Source organism: Lepisosteus platostomus, chromosome 3 (assembly GCF_059453375.1).
Source record: "Lepisosteus platostomus isolate fLepPlt1 chromosome 3, fLepPlt1.hap1, whole genome shotgun sequence".
NCBI classification, from domain to species: Eukaryota; Metazoa; Chordata; class Actinopteri; order Semionotiformes; family Lepisosteidae; genus Lepisosteus; species Lepisosteus platostomus.
In genome coordinates this window covers 16164421-16184397 of record NC_142613.1, presented here as the reverse complement: position 1 = coordinate 16184397, position 19977 = coordinate 16164421, and the positions used below count along the sequence as shown (strand labels likewise).

General features: G+C 40.3%; 1 protein-coding gene and 1 long non-coding RNA gene across 7 annotated transcripts in view; one reads left to right on the top strand and one right to left on the bottom strand.

Moving 5' to 3' along the window:
- Positions 1-11367, bottom strand: part of LOC148674533 (uncharacterized) — a 38629-nt gene extending 27262 nt beyond the window's left edge. Inside the window, exon 1 of the long non-coding RNA XR_015935338.1 lies at positions 11185-11367. This is a non-coding gene — a long non-coding RNA (uncharacterized LOC148674533). The remainder of the gene's footprint in view (positions 1-11184) is intronic.
- tet3 (tet methylcytosine dioxygenase 3) overlaps positions 1-19977 on the top strand; it is a 77054-nt gene that overhangs the window by 27512 nt on the left and 29565 nt on the right. Inside the window, exon 1 of one of the 6 annotated variants that reach the window (XM_088624734.1) lies at positions 6102-7383. The exons of 4 other annotated variants lie outside the window; for them this stretch is intronic. The gene's annotated coding sequence lies outside the window, so the exon portion shown is untranslated. Of the gene's footprint in view, positions 1-6101; positions 7384-7409; positions 9010-19977 lie in introns of those variants that run through there. One more of the 6 variants, XM_088624733.1, reaches the window with a different exon arrangement.

The following is a 19977-nucleotide window of genomic DNA, read 5'->3' as shown; positions in this document are numbered from 1 at the left end:
AATTTAAATCTGGAGATCAACTTGGGCAGTCTAAGATTTTCCATTTTTTTCTCCCGATGAACTCCTTGTTTGCATTGGCTGTATGTTTTTGGTCATTTATGTGCTATGTGGTGAAACACTAACAAAAAGTATTGAAGCATATTCTCCTAAGTGAGGAGGTAAAACATTTCTGTAAACCTCAGAAATCATTCTGTCATCTTTTTTCATGCTGTCATCTTAAGTCACTCCATAAGTGACTTAAACATAAGTGAGCCGGGTTCACAGGCGGACCAAGTCATGACATTACCTCCACCATGTTTCACAGATGAGGTTGTGACCTTTTGAGCACAACCTTTGCATATATTTTTTTCTCAACATTTTAACATTTCTGGCTCTTCAGTAAAGCTTTATCTTGAGCTCATAAAACTGTCCATAAAACTTTATTCTACATCTCTCCACATCATTGTAGTTGTGAGCAAAATATATTTTTTCTCCCTGTCTTGGTACTAATGAGAGTTGAACATCTTGCAGTGTAGCCCTTGTAGTTCTGTTTTCTCAGTCTTCTGTGAACTGAGGATTTTGAAACTCTCACCTCTTACTCTGGAGGTAGTTGGCAATTTTATCGAAAATTGTTTTCCTGGCCAGCTCTGACATTTGTTTATGTCTTCAACTACAGATGTTTTTCTTGTTCAAACAAGTTTTGGCTGATTGGTAGATTATACCAATCTTTATTCTTCTCTTTATTTAAACAAATTGCTGATTTTGGTATGCCCAATTTTTGTGCTTTCATTCTGATTTGATTTTTTCTCTCAGCTTTAAAACTGCCTGCTTTTCCTTAATAAAATGTTACTTAATTTTCATTTTGACTTTCTACTGCAGACGCCAAACACTGAAATCAAAGTGACACAGATTGATAGGAACTTTGCTGCAATGAGTCTTTTAATGAATCTAATTACCCAACAACAAACACATGGCCAGCAAGAAAGATCTGTCAGCCAATTGACCCTATACTTTTGCTCCTTCAAGATGCGGAGCTTCAACACTATCAGTTTGTTTAATTGACCCAAAAGGGCGGAACTGAATTCTCTTTGTGTAAGTTTTGTCATTAAATATCATATTGGAATACTAAACTGGATTTTTTATATCTAAAATCTTTGTTGTGTTAAGAGGCATGACAATTGGGCAGTAAAATCAGTGTGAAAAAGCCTGCAGGTTAACATTAAGTTAAAGGGTAAAGGGTAAGTGCATACAAGAAGGTTTCATCATCTGTTTTGAGCTTCACAAAACGTGGGGTTGTGGCCTCACCTTGCCATCTGATAGTTAGGCTGGCATGCGAGTAGGAGACTCTCAGATTGACAAGTAAGGTCTTTGCAGGTCAGGTGATGGTATGTTACACACTCCTTGATTAACAAGTACTTTAACAAAATACTTCCTTTCAGAAGCATGTTCTGTCCTGATCTTAAGTGTATAGGTCCTTCTGTTTCAAAATCCAGAAGGTCCTGTAATTGATAGGAGAGTTTTTAGACAGTACACATATTATAATGTGTGTTAATAATAATATGCGCACATTTGCTTTGCATGCTTTGTTCACTCTGCTTTGTGGGTGTGATGAGTCACCGATATCAAGAGCTGAGCACATGGTTGGGACTGTGTTAGTATCGGTCATCACTTCTCTGGTGGAGCCCCTTGTTGCCACCCCCCAACTTATGAGCAAGTGTGTGTGTGTCTGTAAGATGTGTGTGAGTTTGTTTTACTGTAATGAGTATACGGTTGCGTTTTTTCAATCTCTGTTTCTCTGTCGGCGATGAGAGAACGCTGCCTCAGTTAATGATGAAGTAAAGGACCTGGGAACAGAGGACAAGAGAGCTGTTCAATTGTACTCACTTTTATCCAGTCGCTTTCTGCTCCTGGGCTCATGTTATGGAATGGACAGAATTACTGTGAGATTCTGGACTCATGGTGCCTTGTTTCACATGTGGAGTGTCTAAGGAAGAGGGATTGTAGTTGTTCCTGGAATTGAGTGATCTCATCATTTATGCAGACTGTGAAGAGTTTGTTTTATGAGTTTTCTGTGCCAGAAACGCACTGAGCTTTTGAAGTTATCAATACAAGCATTTAATGACAGGACTCTGAGTGATTCGGAGTGATTTGAGGATGCTATCTTTTCTATGGGTAAGCTGTTAGAATTTGTTCCCTTTAATTCTTTTCACTAACTTTTCCTTCTAATAATTTCAGTTCTTTTTATACCTACAGTATATTGATTAATATTTTTAGATATCTGCCTATTTAATATATTTAATGATTTCTGTTCAGCATTTGTATTTCCTTTGGTCTCTGATGAAAGTAGTTATTTTTAGATCCTCTTACATTTTCACAACACAGATCACAAGTTGCTTGAAAATACACAAAAAGCTGTAAAGCTTTCAAAGAGTGAAAATACAGTACCTTTAGTGTGTGTTCCTGTTAGATTCATATTCTGTTTTTTAAGGCAATTGAATTTTATATGTACAGTATATGTGCATGTGTGCTGCCCTCCCAAGACAGGGCTCTTTAAGGTCAATGTTCAGCAATTTTCTATCTTCTGACTCATTTTAAAGCTCAAATTTAAAAGACCCATGGGTTACATTTGTATATCTTTATATTATATTTCATAAATGTGGATTTATAAAGGCAATATATTTGTGAGTTTTGGTAGAATCAAAACTGTAATATTGTGAATTAATCACATGTGTTTTAAAACAGTGATTTAAATGTTTGCATAGAAGACCATTGTGTCTTGCATTGCTATTGTTGAAGTACCAGGTATAGTAACGTGTATGTTTTTCAGTAATAGTGCTGTGATAAAGTTGTAAAATTATACAATAGAAGCAAGACTTGAAAGAGACTCAGAAAACACAGTCATATCAGTATTTGAATACTGTTTATGTTCTTCTGGTATGGTCTTTAATTTCTCACACTGTTTCAGCCCTCTGCCTGAAAAGTGTAGTGTATTATCTGTAAAGTTGTTTAGTTCACCATGATCTCCAGTTACTGATGACAGTTACAGCCAGGGTTAAATGTTGTAATACATTAGCTTGTCAATATGCCTTGAATGACTGAGACCTTGTTTAAAAGCCTTGTAAATTAATAAAATACTAGTTTATTTCAACCTTTATAACACTGACACACACAGAAATTCCCTTATAATCTCCACAGACTTGAAGGTTGGGGAGACTTGTGACAGAAAGGAAAATTAAGCAAACACGGATGGAATGAAGTGGTTAAGTTGCAATGGTGTTTCCGAGTGAGTGGTTGTGTTTGTGTGTTTCTTGTCCTTTCATGGTGGGATTTCTCGCTCACTTTGGGTGTGGGTGTGTTCACTCTCACACCATGTGTCTCCAGGGGTTCACCAGGCATTCTGTCACAGACCACTCGTCGGGCTGCTTTTCATCAGAGGAAAAAAAAACACCAGCTGGCTCTGAGACCAGCCGATGGAGATGTAGTCAGAACTGGAACGCCAAGCTATAAGCCACCTCTCTATCCAGCCGCTGTACCTCTGACTCAGAGCAAGCTTGCGAGAGTGGGTCTGTGCAAGTGTGAGTGTCAGTCTGTTGGTGTTTGTGTTTTCGGCCACTGAAAGTGGTTTTGGTGGGGTGAGAATATGAGTTAGTTTTAAAATAATGTTATGAATTCAAAAGAAGGCACCAGGTCACTATTTCATTGCCAGCCTGTAGAATAAACCTATCTTGTAAATATTGTATTTACATGATTGTAAATATCACACATCTGCCATGAGCTTTCCATTCCTCCTCCTTCCTGTTAGTATTGTCAGGATTATTAAAATGATGCTATCTTACTATTATTTATCATCCATCCATCCATTTTCTGTCAGCTTTATTCAATTCAGGGTCACAGAGGAGATGAAGCCTATCTCGGCAAGAAAGGGGTGCAAGGTGGTATACACAATTTAAGAAATTGAGATGTTTATCTGGTCATTATAATAGTAAAATACTGGGTACCATCAGAGGTGCAAAGTTGACCTGATGCAGACTGTGGGTGATGGGTTGACATACTGTTTCACCTTTCTCATATTGGACTTCACCATCACGTCTCCCTGTGTTGTGTCAGCCCTCTTGTTTCTCATTGTTTGGAAAGAATGGAGCTTCTAGCAACAGTTTACAATGCCAGCCAGGCGGGAGGGCTTTTGCACAACACCACTGTGATTCAATGTTGTGGTTAAATTTCCACAAGGATGGGCATGTAATGTGTCCACCCCAATTCTATCTTAATTATTACGTAAGATTGGATAATGAATCAGACTGGACATAAAGCTGTCTGTGTCAAGAGTTGACTATCTGACACATCTGGTGATGTCACTGTAAGCAATGACCTATCTTTTGTGTGCCATTGAAAGCAATGAGGTCAGGTACCTTACTACATTTTGAAATAGAAAATCATCAAGCTTGATGATGTGATCTCACAAAACATCTTAAAGAGATGATCTGGATAACCAGCTACTCCAAAGGAGGGTTTAAAGATGGTTTTGAATCGTTTGAAAACGGAGTGAATGTATGAAGAACAGACCTCAGTAGGGGCCAGGGCACTGTGGTGTGTATAGGACCCCAGTCTCTTTTGTTGACCTTAATCTGATCTAATCTTAATCTCACCACTGTGTCAATACTGTTGTGAGAGTTTCACCTGGCAAGTGGATAAATTGGCACCTGATGTCTTCTCCATTACTGGGCAGTGTGGGGTGGTCTCACACTTGATGTACTGTAAACGGGAGTGCAGTATAGAGTGGCCTGGTGCATTGAGTTTGACAAAGTCTTCCTCTGTGTATATCTTATGAAAAGAACCTACCTGTGTTGCAGCTGTGGACAAACATTTGCACACCCCCTAGTGGAATGCAGAATTGATTGCACATTTCTTGCAACTACTGATAACAACAGTTAGCTGATTTTACAGAATCTTTCACTGCTTTAGAGATGTCCTTCTGGTATTTATTCCCTGTGAAGATGTTTTTCCACTTTAATCAATAAATGAATGCAGAAATTAAGGTGATTCCACTCACAGTGCTAGGTTGAGTGTTTGAGTAGAGGGAAATTCAGATTGGCCACTGTTCTGCCTACTGCACTCTTTTGTTTTTGCAGATGAGGGTGTGGGTTTTGAGGATCTCAGTATTAAATCATTACTGTGTGATTGATGTTGTTGGTAAATGTGTCCTTGGAGTGGTTTAATAAAGCAGAGCAGCATGTTCAAAGGTCTGGGCATGTGGGAGTGTTTACTGTCTAAGTGCTTTATCTCATCTCTGCCTTTTAAAAACCAGTCCTTCTTGTATTGAGCCGGCCTGTGAGGGTAAAGGTGTGGTGTTGACACTACCTCCTACACCATGAAAAAAACCTGTTAAGTAAGTCTGTTTATGACTGCACTGTCATTTCTAGGTGAGTCTCCAACAGTTTGTGGGTTTACATGTGTATGTGTGTGTCTGCTGTGTGACATTCAGATTAATGATGATACAAACACCACTCCCACAGTTCACCGTGTTTTCATCAGGAATGTTTGAAAGGCTTTTACTGGTTTCTGAATTTAGGTAGATCCTTAGCTTATCTGCCTGCCATTACTGAGTAATAAAATACAGAGAAAAAAACAGAATAAAATTGCCCATTAAAAATAGAAGTGTATGAACATTTCCTTCTGATGCTCCTTCTAATTTCCTTCTAATGTGAGTCCATTTACAAGCATAAAAGAAAAGTAAAGAGAACAAAGCCAAACAAGGACACTGTCTTATAAATGTGTATGGAATCCAGGACAATCCCCTGCTACTGTCTGCTGTATGAGAAGGTATAAGAAGGAATAATTATAATAGAATTAATTATCCTTGGCTCATGTGTTTTGTCTTTAATTTTTCCATACACTAACTGTGTTTGTTTTAACATATACTTCTTCAACATTCCTCCCTGTACCATGCTGACTTGTGCTTCACACAGCACTTTTCTGTGCTTTGCCAAGTAGTTTGTGTGTCCTGTGTCTGTACCAGGGGCATACTGTGCCTGGCTGTGTCTGGTACGACATCTTTGTATACTTTTGTTTTTCCATTTACTGTTCCCTAGCTGGGAAGTTGTTCTTCCTGTGTAGCGTGGTGCGCTGGCTGTGTTAGCTTACTTACTCAGCCTGTCTACTGTGGGAAGTGCAGTATTCGGCAGGAGAGAACATCAGACAGGCGGTGTAGAGACACAAGCTTCCGGAACTCCAGGGTCTCCCATCTCATCTTCACAGAGCTCCGAATCGTGGTCTGGTTGCTAAAGACCTTAAGGGTGTGACGCACTACACTGTAGCACCATGAGTGCTACAGTGCTGTGTGCATATCTGCGGTACAGCAAGCCTCGTGCCTCCCCGTTTGTAAAGAGAAACAGACTGCATGTCCAGGAGTGACTACACAACACACAACTGGCATAGTGTGACACAGATTCGCCAGCTACCAGCTCTGCCGTCTTTCATTTTTTTTTAAAATGGATTTCGTTTTCCACATGTTCTGATGGACTCCCATTCCCGTGAGCGGTTGTATAGCAGGGGATTCTGTCGGTGAACAAGAGGTTAAGTTAAAATGCAAGCCGAAATGCTGTGTCACGAAAAGAAGGCCTTGCGTGTGTTGGGGGGAGGTGGGCACCTACGCACAGTGTCATGTGATACAGCCCACAAAAAGAGGTATGTGTATGGGTGGGTGATGAAGTAGAATGGAGTGGTGTGGTAACTGTGTTGCGTCTCTCTCTTTCTCTCGGCTTGAGCTACATCGTCCGAGTGACGCAAGAGCTCGTGCTCATTCCCTCCCTGGTTGGCGCTGTGCTGGGTTTGTGTTTTGGCTGCACGGTACTGTGTCTGTGATTAAGCCCTGAGCCCTGGCTGTCTCATTGGCAGGGCTGGGGGGGCTCGGCCCAGAGGAGCTATGCAGAGTAGATTCCCTGGCAAGCCCGTGACTATGACAGCGTGCAAAATTACATCACTGCAACCAAAGAGAGAGAGGGAGAGGGGAAGCAATAGAGAGACTTTTAAATCCGCTTCCTCCAGTCAACAAAACCACTGAAGGCAGAGTAAAAGAAAAAATTATATATAACAATAATGATCCGAAGAACAAGGCGATAAAGACCAGCTTTGCTGAGCATATTTTTTTTACAAAAAATCCTCACCAATGTTAATAATGCTTAAAAAATGAAAACAAGATCGAGAGACTCGAGCGGCGGATGGAGAACAAGAACCGGGGAAAGGGAGAAGGAGACCGGCGGGGAGAAACAGAATGAGAGGGGGTGTTAAAATTGGAAAGAGAAAGGACATTAGATGAGAGCCATAAGGCGGTTGAAGACCGATGAGGGGAGCATTTTTCTCAGAGATGTGGGGATACGGTGAGCGAAGGAGGGGAGAAAAAGAGAGGTGGGTAAGAGATGAGAAGGGAAAAAGGATTTGTTTATTTCATCTGGGCCGTTTCACAAAAACAAGACCATCCTGTAAATCTTGGTCGTGCTGTGTGGGTTTATAGTGTTCTTGTACAACTGAACAATTTCTGTTCAAACAAAACCTCAGGCATCCTCTGAAAACCTGTAGGTCCGTGGTGTTTCCCCCTTTTCCGTATCCCTCGCTTTCATCCATTCTCACTATTTCCTTGGCCCTGCTTTCTTGTCTTCAGTCAGCACATAACAGTCATTTCTCATCGCCGTGGTCTAAGCCTCTTTTCTGTCCTCCACAGTTTGCTCAGAAGCCTCAAGTGTCGCTTGTTCATTCTTTCTTGGTGTATTTTTCTTGCGCTTGGTTCGTGGAGTAAAAACAGAAGCCTGGGAAGTGAAGACCTTTATCCTTCACCATGTTGGTGTTTTCAATCTCAGACACGGTCTCTAGTGCAGGAGTAAGAGATTTGAGCCAGACGGCCGATCAGTGCATTGACTTTTCCCTTTGTATGCCTCATTCTCCAGTACACAGGGGCTCCACTTCTCTGCAGTCATGTGTGTCTGTGTCTTTCTTTCTCTTTTCTTGCGGTAAATTCTGAAATTGTGAAACTCAGCTAAAAGCCGGGTGCACCGTCTGCATTATTCCTCTCTCACACACAAACCTCACATTCTCCTTTCCTTTCTCGAGCATGGAAACATTTAAATTTACACAAAACATAAAAAGGAGGGCATTCATAGATATTAATAAGGAGAGAGAATCATACCAACTTAGGCAATCGAGATAAAGGAATGCAAAAATGAAATGAGAAAAAAAATGATAGCGACCACATCTAAGCTTTTTTTTACGTTAATATTGTTGTCTGTTCAGCCTTTAGCAGCTGTAGCAATAACAGTGTGAGCACATTTACCCAGGTGCTGCTGCTTTACTGCCATGATAAAGTATATCAAGGAATCACATTAAATAAAAAAATACCACCATGGTTTGATACTGCCTTTCTTGCTGCAGGTACCAGTGTTGGTACAGCTGCCCTTGTCCTCCATCCCCCAGCCCTCAGCCCTTTAACTCACTGCAATCCGCCATGCACAGTAATGTACGTGCACCGTGGAGCTTAGATAATGGCCTCTCTCTGTCTGCAGCAGCAGCTACCACTACAGAGGAGGAGACAGCGAGGGAGAGAGAGGAAGAGAGAGAGAGGGGGGGGTTATAGGGACAGGGAGACTGGGAGAGTGAAAAGAGAGAGAGGGAAGGGAGGGATAAGAGTAAGAATGAGAGAGGAAGAGGAAGAGAAAAATAACAGAGAGTCTGAGGGGGAAATAGAACGACAACGAGAGACAGAGAGTGGGGGAAGGGAGTCAGCGAGCTGAGCGTGTGTGTGTGTGAGAGAGAGCGCGTGTGTGTATGTCTATGACTGCCGTGCTGACTGAAAGCTAAACCAGATTACTGGCGAGTTTCCTGCTCCGCACAAACCTGTCACTGCTGCTCAGAATCTTGCGCTCCCATTCACCTCTCCCCGGCTGTGTGTGTCTGCATGAGTGTGTGTGTATGTACCCCCCTCCCCCCCACACACACCCCAAGTCCTCGCACCTCTGGCTGTTCTGAGTCGACTTGAGCAACGTAAGTAAAACCTATGGGGATCCTTTGCTTTTTTTCTTTGCTCTCTTTTTCTCTCTTCTGTCAAGGCTTAAAGGTGGGAGAGACTGAGTGTGGGGGAGGGAAAGGGGGCAGTGTGTCTGATTGTGCAGATTTCAGCTGTCTGCTCTCAGGCAATGAGATACCCCCCCTCTCCCCCAGACCCCCATTCCAGCCTCCTTACTCTGTCTCTCTCTTCTGTCTTTATATTTTCAACCTTGAGGGGAATCTTTGTGCTTTATTAAGGTTATGTTCAAGGTAATTGCATTGAAAGCAGTTCCTCTATGAGACCTGGAATGAAAGCCAGACTTCTTGTTTTAGAAAACTGTCTGATCTGCTGTTAACTAGTTAAACAGTCACCTCTAGCTATGCTCTGCTGTGAACAAGTTAAACTGTGACTTCTACTGTGGCTTGTTGGTATTGTTTCCCCAAACTGTTTTTAATATAGTTTGTGTGTTCCTGGACCTGCATTTCTGCAAATTTGTTTTTCTGATTGTTTGTGCACGTGGGTCACTTGTAGTATCCAGGCAGTGTTGGGGGTGTTTGTAAGTAGGTGAGTATATATAAGTGTTTGTGTTTTTGTCTTATCTAAGAATACAGCTTAGGATATTAGTTCTTTCTATCAAGACCTAATTCCATAGAACTATAAATTGGAAACCTAAATTACTATCTGCTAGAATGACTAGTACTTAATAGACTTAAAAGGTGTGTCAATGTCAAATCTAGTTTAACACAGAGTATTATCCTTAATACATAGGTGAATAATCTTAATTTAGGTTACAGTGTGTCAGTACTTGTAACTGCTACTGCATATCTGTTTGCTTTGTTCCTGGTAGTTCATTGAATATGTGATTTGCAATTCTCTTTTTCAGTGTGTGTCTTATCACATGCTCCTGTGAGTATGTTCTGTGTTATTGGCTCTTATTAGGTTTTATGTTTAGAAACAATGCAGGATGGTTTCCTGCAGTGTGAGTTGCTGTATGTGATTATTTGTGCCTGGGGTCTTGGATATGCTTGTGTGTTTTTACTGCATTGGTAAACTACTGCATTGGTAGTGATAATGTGTAAGTGCTTTTCATTCCTGCAATGCTTACCCTGTTGTGGTTTCTATGTCAAAAGCTCCTCTACATGTAATGAGAAAGAGGAACTGAGGCAGCATGACTACATCTTGTGAAATTGTGGCTTGCTGGCTCACTCTTTCAACACTTTTGTGTAGAGGAGTATTTTCTTTTTTTCTGTACTGGCTGTTTAGTTCTCCTTTTCATTACAAATAAAAATGGAAAGCATGCAATCAATATGTAACCAGTGGCAGTACACAGTGGCAAAGGGAAAAGGGTTGTTATTTGTAGGTTTCTGTTTCAAGCCCCTGCTCTGCTCTTGGTTATTGTGTGATATCTTGAGCAATGTCCTTGTGCTTTGTCATTTTATTAGATGTTATTCTGTAGCAGCAAATAACATAGTTTGCCACCTATTTTCTTTGAAAAGAAAAAGCTTCTAAATGATTATCAGTAATGTGATTTTTACAGTGAGACACAGGAAGTAGAATACACAAGAGATGTTGTTTCAGATAAAAATAACTACTGGTCCTTGCCCATCTCTGGCCTACTGCTGGATCGTAAAGGTGTCCCCTGTTCCTTCAGGAGCAACACCAAGGGCTCTTTTGATACCCCAAATGTTCCCTGTAGTGTCCCCACTGTCTGTAGAGATTCCCATAGTTCAGAAACCATGTCTGTTCTCTATAATAACTCTTCGGTAAAACTGAAAAATTATGATGCCGAAGCTCATCTAAAGGAACAAAAGCATTACCAAGAATAGAAAAGTGAAGGCAGGAAACATTTAGTGGCTGCGTATCTAGACTGGAGAAATAGCCCCTGTTTTTCAGGGAGACAAATGGTATCTGTCCTCAGGTGTTGTATCATTTTCCTGGATCCATTTTTGGCTTTACCATGTCTGTATACAGTACATTAATATACACACACTCACATGTAGTCATAAGAAAAAAGAGATATCACATGTGAGCATTTGTGTGTGACCACATTTAAAAACATGTGGGTGTGTAAATCACATGCATAAAAGGCTAAAAAAGTTATCTAACTCCAGACTGGCGCATCTAACTCCCACTCCTGCTAACTATAGCAACGGTCTTTGAATGCTGCCTACCTCAGCTCAGCTGGACACTTCACCTCATGGCTCTCTCTCTCTCCTTTTTGGTGTGAGTCTCTCTCTCCCACTCTCTTCCTCCTTCTCCTTCTTCTTTCTGTACCTGTGTCTCTGGCTTCTCTACCCGGTTTCTCGGGTCCAGTGGCAGGGCTATACCCTGACTTGCTGGGAGGCGTTCTAGTGGTGTGTTGCGCGGCGCACTGTGATGACGCAGTGATGAGAACGGGATGGGGGCGGCGGTGAATATGAGGGCAAGAAAGAGAGCACTGCTGTGCTGTATGTGTGTGCGCACAAGGAGGTTGGCATAGTGAACGGAAACAGAGGCGTGAGAGAACCAGAGAGAGGAGAGAGCTTCGTTCTTCTGTACTTCCTAGGCTCTTCGTCGCATTCTTTCTATCAGTCTTTTTTCTTCTGTATCTCTGCTTTGTTCTCCATGCCTCCTTATCAGTCTTAGATCTCTATGTTTATTGTGTTACAAACTCCCCTTTTTACCCTTCACTGTCTATAAAACCATATTTCCTCCATGTCCTACTCTCTTTCTCTCACCCTGTCTGTATATCTGTGTATATCTGCAACGCCAGTAGATTGGTCTGGATGGCAGTCTTCTCCAACAATTAGCAAAATGGCAGAGCGAGTCCTAAGGTCTCACATTTAGTAAGACAAGCCTTAGGAAACTTGTAGCTTACAGGTTTGTGATTTATATTCATTGCTGTATAATTCTGCAAAGCGTGGAAAAGATTAGACTTTAACTCCAGCCCTGGACTTTAACTCATTCCTGCCCTTACGTGGCAGAAAGCTTAGTAATAATTTTGATTGTAGAGCAGAGTTTTTGTCTGTTTTTTTGTCATGATGTGTGAATCTGGAAAAAAAGCTATCAACGTTTTAATTTCTACAGGAAAAATAAACTGTTTTAAATGGGAAGTTAGAAGCAGTGGATCAAATTTTTGCCCTGGAGTTTTTTTAACTCTGTCCTGTCAGTAAGGTGACACGTTCCCTGCATCTCAGTTTCTCTAGTGTTTGCAAAAAAACAATGCAGATCAATAAGTGTGCTTCCCTTTCAAGTTCCATTAAATATCGCACAGACTTTAATACTGAAATCAGTGCTCAATACCACCCATTTGAAGTTCTGGATTAGGCTATCCCTGGTTCTTGCTGGATGTTTAAAACATGGCAGAGCTGCAGCAGGTGAGGATGCCACCATGCTACAAAATGGAACTAAGGGTTGATGGCATCAAAGCACAGACTGTCATCATAACTAACATAAACTGTAGAAAAAGGTAAAGCAGACAGCTACTCCCAGATTAACAGGATGCTTTGAGACACAGAAGGTTTTCCAAGTGTCCTCTAATCTTAAATAAATGAGTTAGTTGAGCTGAATTTGCTGAATTGCAACAAGGTTCTACTACAGCTGTCTTCAGCCCTAGTTTTGGAGAGTCCCTGTCTAGCAGGTTTTATACGTAACCCTTAATTAATCTATTTGACTATAGTCCTGATTCAATTTAATTATGATCAATTAAAGAGGCGGTAATTACTATGCAGAATTTAGAAATAATTGGGGAAAAAAATCAGAATATTTTTAAGCTCTCAACAACCAGTGTTCCCTTCAGTGAAACATTACTTAACTGATCAAGTGTTTCTATTCTTTGAATAACAGGGAGCATAGGGTGACCTTTAAGAATAACTGGATTGGGAATCTCAAAAACCAGAGCTGGGGATCCTAGTTCTCCTAAAATGTAGACCAAATAACATTAATTATTTGTATTTCTTTAATTTTGCAGGTCCCGTTACAATTTTCTGTTGCCTTGTGTTAATTAGTAAGTCACCCTCATCTTGCAATGTTGTTTCCCAGAAGTAATTTATAGTGTTGATTAGTGAAAGCTTTTGTGCACTGAAAATGACCAATTTAAATTATTTGACTTCTCAATCTATCCGGGGCACGTTGAGACATTACAGGCTTCTCATGTTTCCTCTAAAATGTCCGTTCATCATAATTGAATATTTTGGTTGGTAACCTGCTGGCTAATAAAGATGTAAGTGAAGAGAACTGAATTTACTTGCAGTGCAAATGTCTTTATGTAAGAAGAAATGTCCTTAGGACAAAGACAGGTTAAAAAAGCAACAGCCAAAACAAAACCAGATGAGAGTGTTGGCAGAAGGGGAGGTTCATTGCTCCAGGAGACTGGGTTAAAGTTCAGACCAGGTTAATGTTCTGTAATTCCCAGAAAGCATTGTGTCTGCGCTGAAGACTTTACTCTGATTATGGCTCACTGGTAAAATCTTTTTTAACCTTCCTTGATCTGCCTCTGATGTTTGCTGATCATTTGGTTTAATAACTTACTAGGAGTATCCAGATGTCCTGGATTCTCTTGTCAAGTTTGTTACATTTTTTTAGGTTTTCTAAAACTCGCTATACAGTATAACACAATTCAACATGATATCCATGGGTTATAGTAACTGATGCGCAAGTGGAGCGCAGAGGTGCAGGCCAGGCAGATGCTGCTGGAGGCTTTGCGAGTGGTTGTGTGTGGCTTGTCTTCCCTTTGTGAACCGAACTGTGTGCCTATACTGCAGACACAGGAAACAGGAGGCAGTGCGCACTAGGTCAGTAGGCCATGCTGTCAGCAACAGGCTGGCCCTCTGTCATCCCATCCACAGAATCCAAGAAAAAGAAAATAAGAAACGCCTCATTTTTAATTGGGGAAGACATGATGTAAACAGAGACTGTTGCTCCAGGGTTGTGGAATGATCTCCGAGTCCATATCAGATCTTGTCAGTTAGTGCTTTCAAAGCCTGTTTTAAAACTAACTTACAGGTATATCCTTTAATTCTGTTTAACTTACTGTTTAAATTTGTGTAAGCAATTGATTTGACGAAGTCTGTACTTTGGTAAATTCTATACTGAGTTTTTTTTTTTGATAGTTTTATTGTATAGTTTTTTGAGATGATGTACTGTGATAAGGCACTACATATTAACTAAATAAAAATTATTATTATTATTATTATTATTATTATTATTATTATTAAACTAGAAACAGTAATGCATGAGAAGTGAATAACACAATAAAGAGTATGTTGAATAAAACATTTCTTGTTGTGTTGTTAATCTCCACTGCTTGGTTGTCTGTATTATACTGTCTCAGTATTTCGGTCAGTGCACACTGCAGAGTTCTGCTGGGTTTCTCACTGCATCAGAATGGGGCTTATTGTGGTCGTGCTGAATGTTCCTGATGGTCCTTTTTTTCTGCAGTGCTGCACAGCTCCACCATCTCTTTCCACAGCTCTTCACTACTTTTCCAATAAATGGAAGTACAGCTGTGATCAATATTTGTAGCACAGGGGCTCAGAACACATTGCCTTTACTGCCCTTGGAGTCCTGCCCAGAGTTTTTTTAATAATATGTATTGATCTCAACAAAAGCAGAAAGAAAGAGGGAGAGTAAACCATGAGAATGAATGGTGAACATGTTAGTGACTGGAGAAGGATATGAGATACTAACCTCACATACAGAGCAAAGAAGTTTTGAAATCCATGTACGTGTAGGTGTGTATCTATTGTATATATACACTGTATACTGTACAGTTCCATACCATAATAAAATGAGCAGCTTTGACCAAAAGACTACAATTGCAGCCCAACATCAAGAGAACAGAGCAGTCAAGAACATAGCAGTATTGAGTAGGATTGACTTCATATATCCTGCACAGCTTCAGAATACTGATAAGTATATCACAGGTGCAGTAGATCTTTTGATATATTCTTATATTTTTAATATAAAGTTTTTTCATGTTGTATTTTTATTTTTCATGTTGTATCTACAAACAGTTTACACAGTTTCACAGTGATTAGCCTTTCTGCCTTGCAGTAATGGGGCCCTGGGTTCAATTCCTGGGGAGCCATCTGTGTGGAGTTTGCATGTTCTTGTCATGTTCACATGGGCTTCTTCTAGGTGTTCCTGGTTCCTTCCATAGTCGAAATATATACTGGTAGGTTAATTGGCTTCTGGGAAAACCGTGCCTGGTGTCAGTGTGTGCTTGTTTGTGTCTGTGTGTGCACTTCCATGGGCTGGTGTCCGATCCAGGGTGTATCCTGCCTTGTGCAGTTGTTCACAACTTAGACACTTTTAAGGCCCATCGTGGTTGATTGTTGCTGAGCGGCCATACAGTGCCAGAATTTCATTTATCAGTTTGCTGAATTGTCCCAGCAGTGTCAGATTCAACATCTTGGATTGAAGGCAGCCATAATAGAGGTGCCCACTATTTCCACTCACCTTTTCTTAATTTTCTTTTCAGATTTGCATCAAGGAAAAAGACTTGCTCCTTTACAAGAAAAAAGTTAGACTTTTTAATGATTAAGGGGATTCTTCGTCATGGCCAGCCATTTTATTTGCTTTTAAAATTTTTAAACAATGCCTGTCGGTGAAAGTTAGCCAGGATTTGCATGTTGTGTACAAATGGTGTGGTAGAGATATATTCATACTGTACTTTATTTGTCCAGTGTAATCTATAAAAGCAACCTATCATAATACATAATAATAAACAAGGTTTCGAGAGTAACAGATGGTGGCAAGTCTCATTCAATTGTTAGGACAGCACAGTAGATCTTAGAGAAAACTGTACAGACCTTCTTAATTCTGTGAACAATCTGAGAGTTAAGACTGGGGTTTTCTCAGTGTGCAAGGAGGACAAAAACTAGCAGGGCTGAAAAGTAAAAAGAAGAAATAGCAATATTTCAACTGTATTAAGTTCTTCAAGTGTGTACAAGCTCATACACCTGAAGAAGTCTCCACAGAAGAAACATTTTTTTTCTTTTTTTGACATGTAATTTACATTTGCTTGGTTCATGACAATTATATTGTTTCATACATTTCAGTTTTCTAATCTATTTTGCCATTTCCTATACATCATGGTTCCCTATTTTTTTCATACACTTCTTTTTTACATCCTGGGGTTTGCAGGTTATTGCTTTAGAAACACACTACTGGGTCTTTCTCCAAATATCTTGTATGTCAAGAAATAGTGGTTTGTTACACATCTCTTCCTCTTTGGGTAGCGAGCAGTGAAAGGAGACTGTGTCATTTTCCAAACAGCTTTGTCTTTCAAACCTATATGTTGTTGAGCAGCCATAATTTAACCTTATTATTGAGGGATGTTTTACCTTTAGCCTTTTTTGATGTACTGATAAATTATATACTTACTTACTCAGAGCTTCATGATCAACCTTGTGAGGATTTGGGCAAAATTGAAGTTGGTTAGTAGACTCATTAATTAATACATTTGCATGGACTTGATTGTAATAATAATATCTTTAAAATAGACTTTTTTTAAATATGCGTATTTGCCTCAAATCCATATGGCAACCAGATTAACACACACCTCAAATTCAGCTGTATCAATCTTCAAAGGAACTAGTGCTTTTGTGCTTGAAATATTAACTACAGGATCCTGGTACCATAAAGATCTGGAAGAAAATCACAGTTGCAAGTTGCCAGGCTTGAAAGCTTCTGCTGGTTACCACAGCCTATCCCTGTCTCCACATATCTCTCTGTATCTGTGTGTGCTAATAAGAGGTGATGAATACCCTACTGTCATCCTAGCTCGGCAGCGAGAAGGCAGCATTAGCTAATAGATTCTGAATCCATGTCAGATCCCAAGGGAAACAGAGAGAGTAAAATCGTGGACTGGACTTATCAAACAGGAAAAATGGATACTATCCAGAGAGAGACAATGGTATTGCAGATAGCAACTTATTCTGGAAAAATGTAAATCCTGGACTGTAAACTTACAAGAGAATGGATACCAATCATATGGAGTGGATCAGGAGTCATGTAAAACCCTTTTTTCGATTTCAAGTTGTTAGAAGAAACACTATACAGTACATTTAAGCTGTAGGAAGAATTTAAGTGTGATAAAATTTAGTGGCAGATTTTTAAGATTCCTGTTCAGATTTATTTATGGCTGGATTTATTGATCTTTCCATCAGATGTAATATATGCATTTTTTCCTATAGTGATTTTAAGGGTTGCTGACTTCTCAAAATCACTTCAACCAAGAAAAGCATAGCCTAATTTTTTTAATGCCATGCACATAATACATGCATATTATATCCTTGTCCTTATCAATAATTCTTATCTATTCACACATCTATATATAAGTTAAAGTCAGGACAAGAGACATGCCTACGGTGAAGCTAACAATGATGGACTCCTGTTGTAACCTGCACTATTGCAATGGGATGGATGTTGCAATCATTCTTTATTAACTAAGGTTGAGTAGGGTGTACTGGAAAAGTCTAATGTTTGACTTTGGCAGTTTGTGCTTGTCTGTGTGCATGTGTGTGTTCTTCTTTAATTTTGCATACTCCTGTAAATAAGGGAGAAGGGGCAACTTATTTATCATGATACACATCTCCTACACCCACAAGCTAACCTTGCTTTAATTTTCACCTCCTACGATGTTGAAGTAAACATAAGCTGATCGAAGATAACCCTCATCCGTTCACACTGGAGCCTGTTTAGCCTGTGCAGAGTGCAAAGAATTGAACTGAAGTGGAGCAAAGTGTAATACCTTAGTAGACCAGTAGTCTGCTATTGCATACCAAACTCAAAGGCATATTAGTAGTAGGTACTACTGTTTGTAATATTAATATAACAATATCCAAAGTGACTTACAGAGACTATAACGAGTACAATATCTCAACATGTGCTGCTGGGGAATAAGAAGGTCCTCTGAGTTGCTCAGGGTGACAAACTAGAGAGTCTGAGGCATAGCTAGTTCTTGCAAGGGGCGACTCTTGTTAACAGGTCTTCTGTCTTTGAACCACAACCTTTAAAAAGCTGGTGAGCTGTGAAGGTAAAGTGACAAGGGAAGGAAATTAAAAATGGGATGTAGGGCATTGTTATAACATGTGCAATGAGGTTATGTTATTTTCAAGATCCTCTAGATCTGTGCGCGTTAGTTGTTCTTTTGCTAAGGTCCTTACCATCCATACCAGGCTCACTTCAGTGGGTATATTAGGAAAGACATTAAAAGTGTAAGCAGGCATGGTCCTTAAAGTACAAATGAAAGTTTCGATTAACAGCTTGCCATTTCCCATATATTTTAATTATTTCTCAGAGTAAACCATTCATATTCTAGAAAAGCCTCAGTTCACATTACATTTTACATTATATATTATACATTTACATTATACATTTTGACTGTAATAAACTAGTATACTAGTATAGCCCAAATGTTTTAATTTAGTATTTAGTGTTAGTATTATTTTATTCTGTATTAGTACATTTGTGGATTCATGGTTTGCAATATAAATTGATCATCAAAAAGCCATACAACATAAACTTCAGAAAATTAACAGTTTTTAGCAGGAAAATGGCAGCATGTTGTGCACAGCTGCGAGTGCACTGGCAGTCTGTTTTAACAGACATGATGTAAGTAAGTTCATTATGTCGATTAACATGAAAGTCATTGCTCATCAGGAGGAGTGGGCGTTTCACAGCCCACTCTGATATTTCACCACATTTATGACTCGTTGTTCCCTGCCTACCCAGATTCTTTTCTGCTGTTTTAGCTGACCCTTGGTTGCATTTGTTTTTGTGGCCCCGGAAAGTTCTTTTAACACTGGGAGACTGTACTTCCATCCCTAAGTTAAAAATTTGTCTCCTCCAGAACTGGACCTCAAACTTAGTGTGATACACTAAGCTTCTACAATTACTCTTGGGTTTCCCTGTGGCAGGGCTTCTCTCAGTTTCAGACTCTCTCTCACAGCAGGGTTTCCCCTTTCTCTTACCGCATTGGTTTCTTTAACCCCTCAGAGATCTTCAGTCGGGATCTCAGCCCCTGCCAGGGAACTCATCTCTCTTCTCTGGTTCATCCTGAGACAGAGCTTGCTCTCAGTGGAACACACTGAAGATTTCTCTGCCTTCCGACTCCTGTGCTATGAAGTGTGCTCTTGCTGCCGACCTCTCTTCCACTCAGCAGGGTTCTCTGGCAAAGACTGCTTTTTTGTCCACAAAAAAGCCCTGCCACGGCCCTGACAATCTCCTCCAGTGTCGTAGCTTTAATTTCATACCCTGTCAGAGAAGAGAGCTCTTCCTTTAGTCACCAATTTGTGCTGGAGCTTTGTAGGAGGGAAATACCTGTCTCTCGCTCTCTCCATCCTTTCTGGCTTTACTCTCCATCATGCCATCCCAAGCTTTCAATTCCCAGGTCTCTCTTTCTGTGTTCTTTTCCTCAGCTGTATAGTTGAATGTTCTCCTTGCGTGTGTTCCCTACTCCATGTCTATCGCCTCAGCACAGGTGTCCCTTATTTATGTCTACTCATGAGCAAGGGGAAAGGGTCTCTCTTGTATTGCTGCTTCAGCATCGGGCAGCTCCTCCCTCTCTGTCAGTACTAATACGAGGACCTTCTCTGCATGAGACTGTAAGCAGACTGTGGCTCTCTCTTTGAGTGGCTTCTTTATACTCCTACCAATTGAAAACACTCATGGTTCCATCAGTTCCATCAGAGCATTCACTAATTACTTTTCTTATTTTTTTAGTTATGTGAGCCTCTTCAGTGTAATATGATTGTATTGCCTCCCCATAGGCCCTAGTAGAATATGTTTCCAGTAATAGGAATACTTTTGCAGTACAGGTACATGCTTTGCACCAGGCTGCCGGTGCTGTTTTGAGGGATTCCCATCCCATTCCTCTCATAGAGCCTGGATAAGCATGTGTCTTTTCACTGGTCTCTGAGCCCTAGGTGCCATATATCATCCCAGTTGGTTTCACAAATGTTCAATGGTTCTTAAGTCTG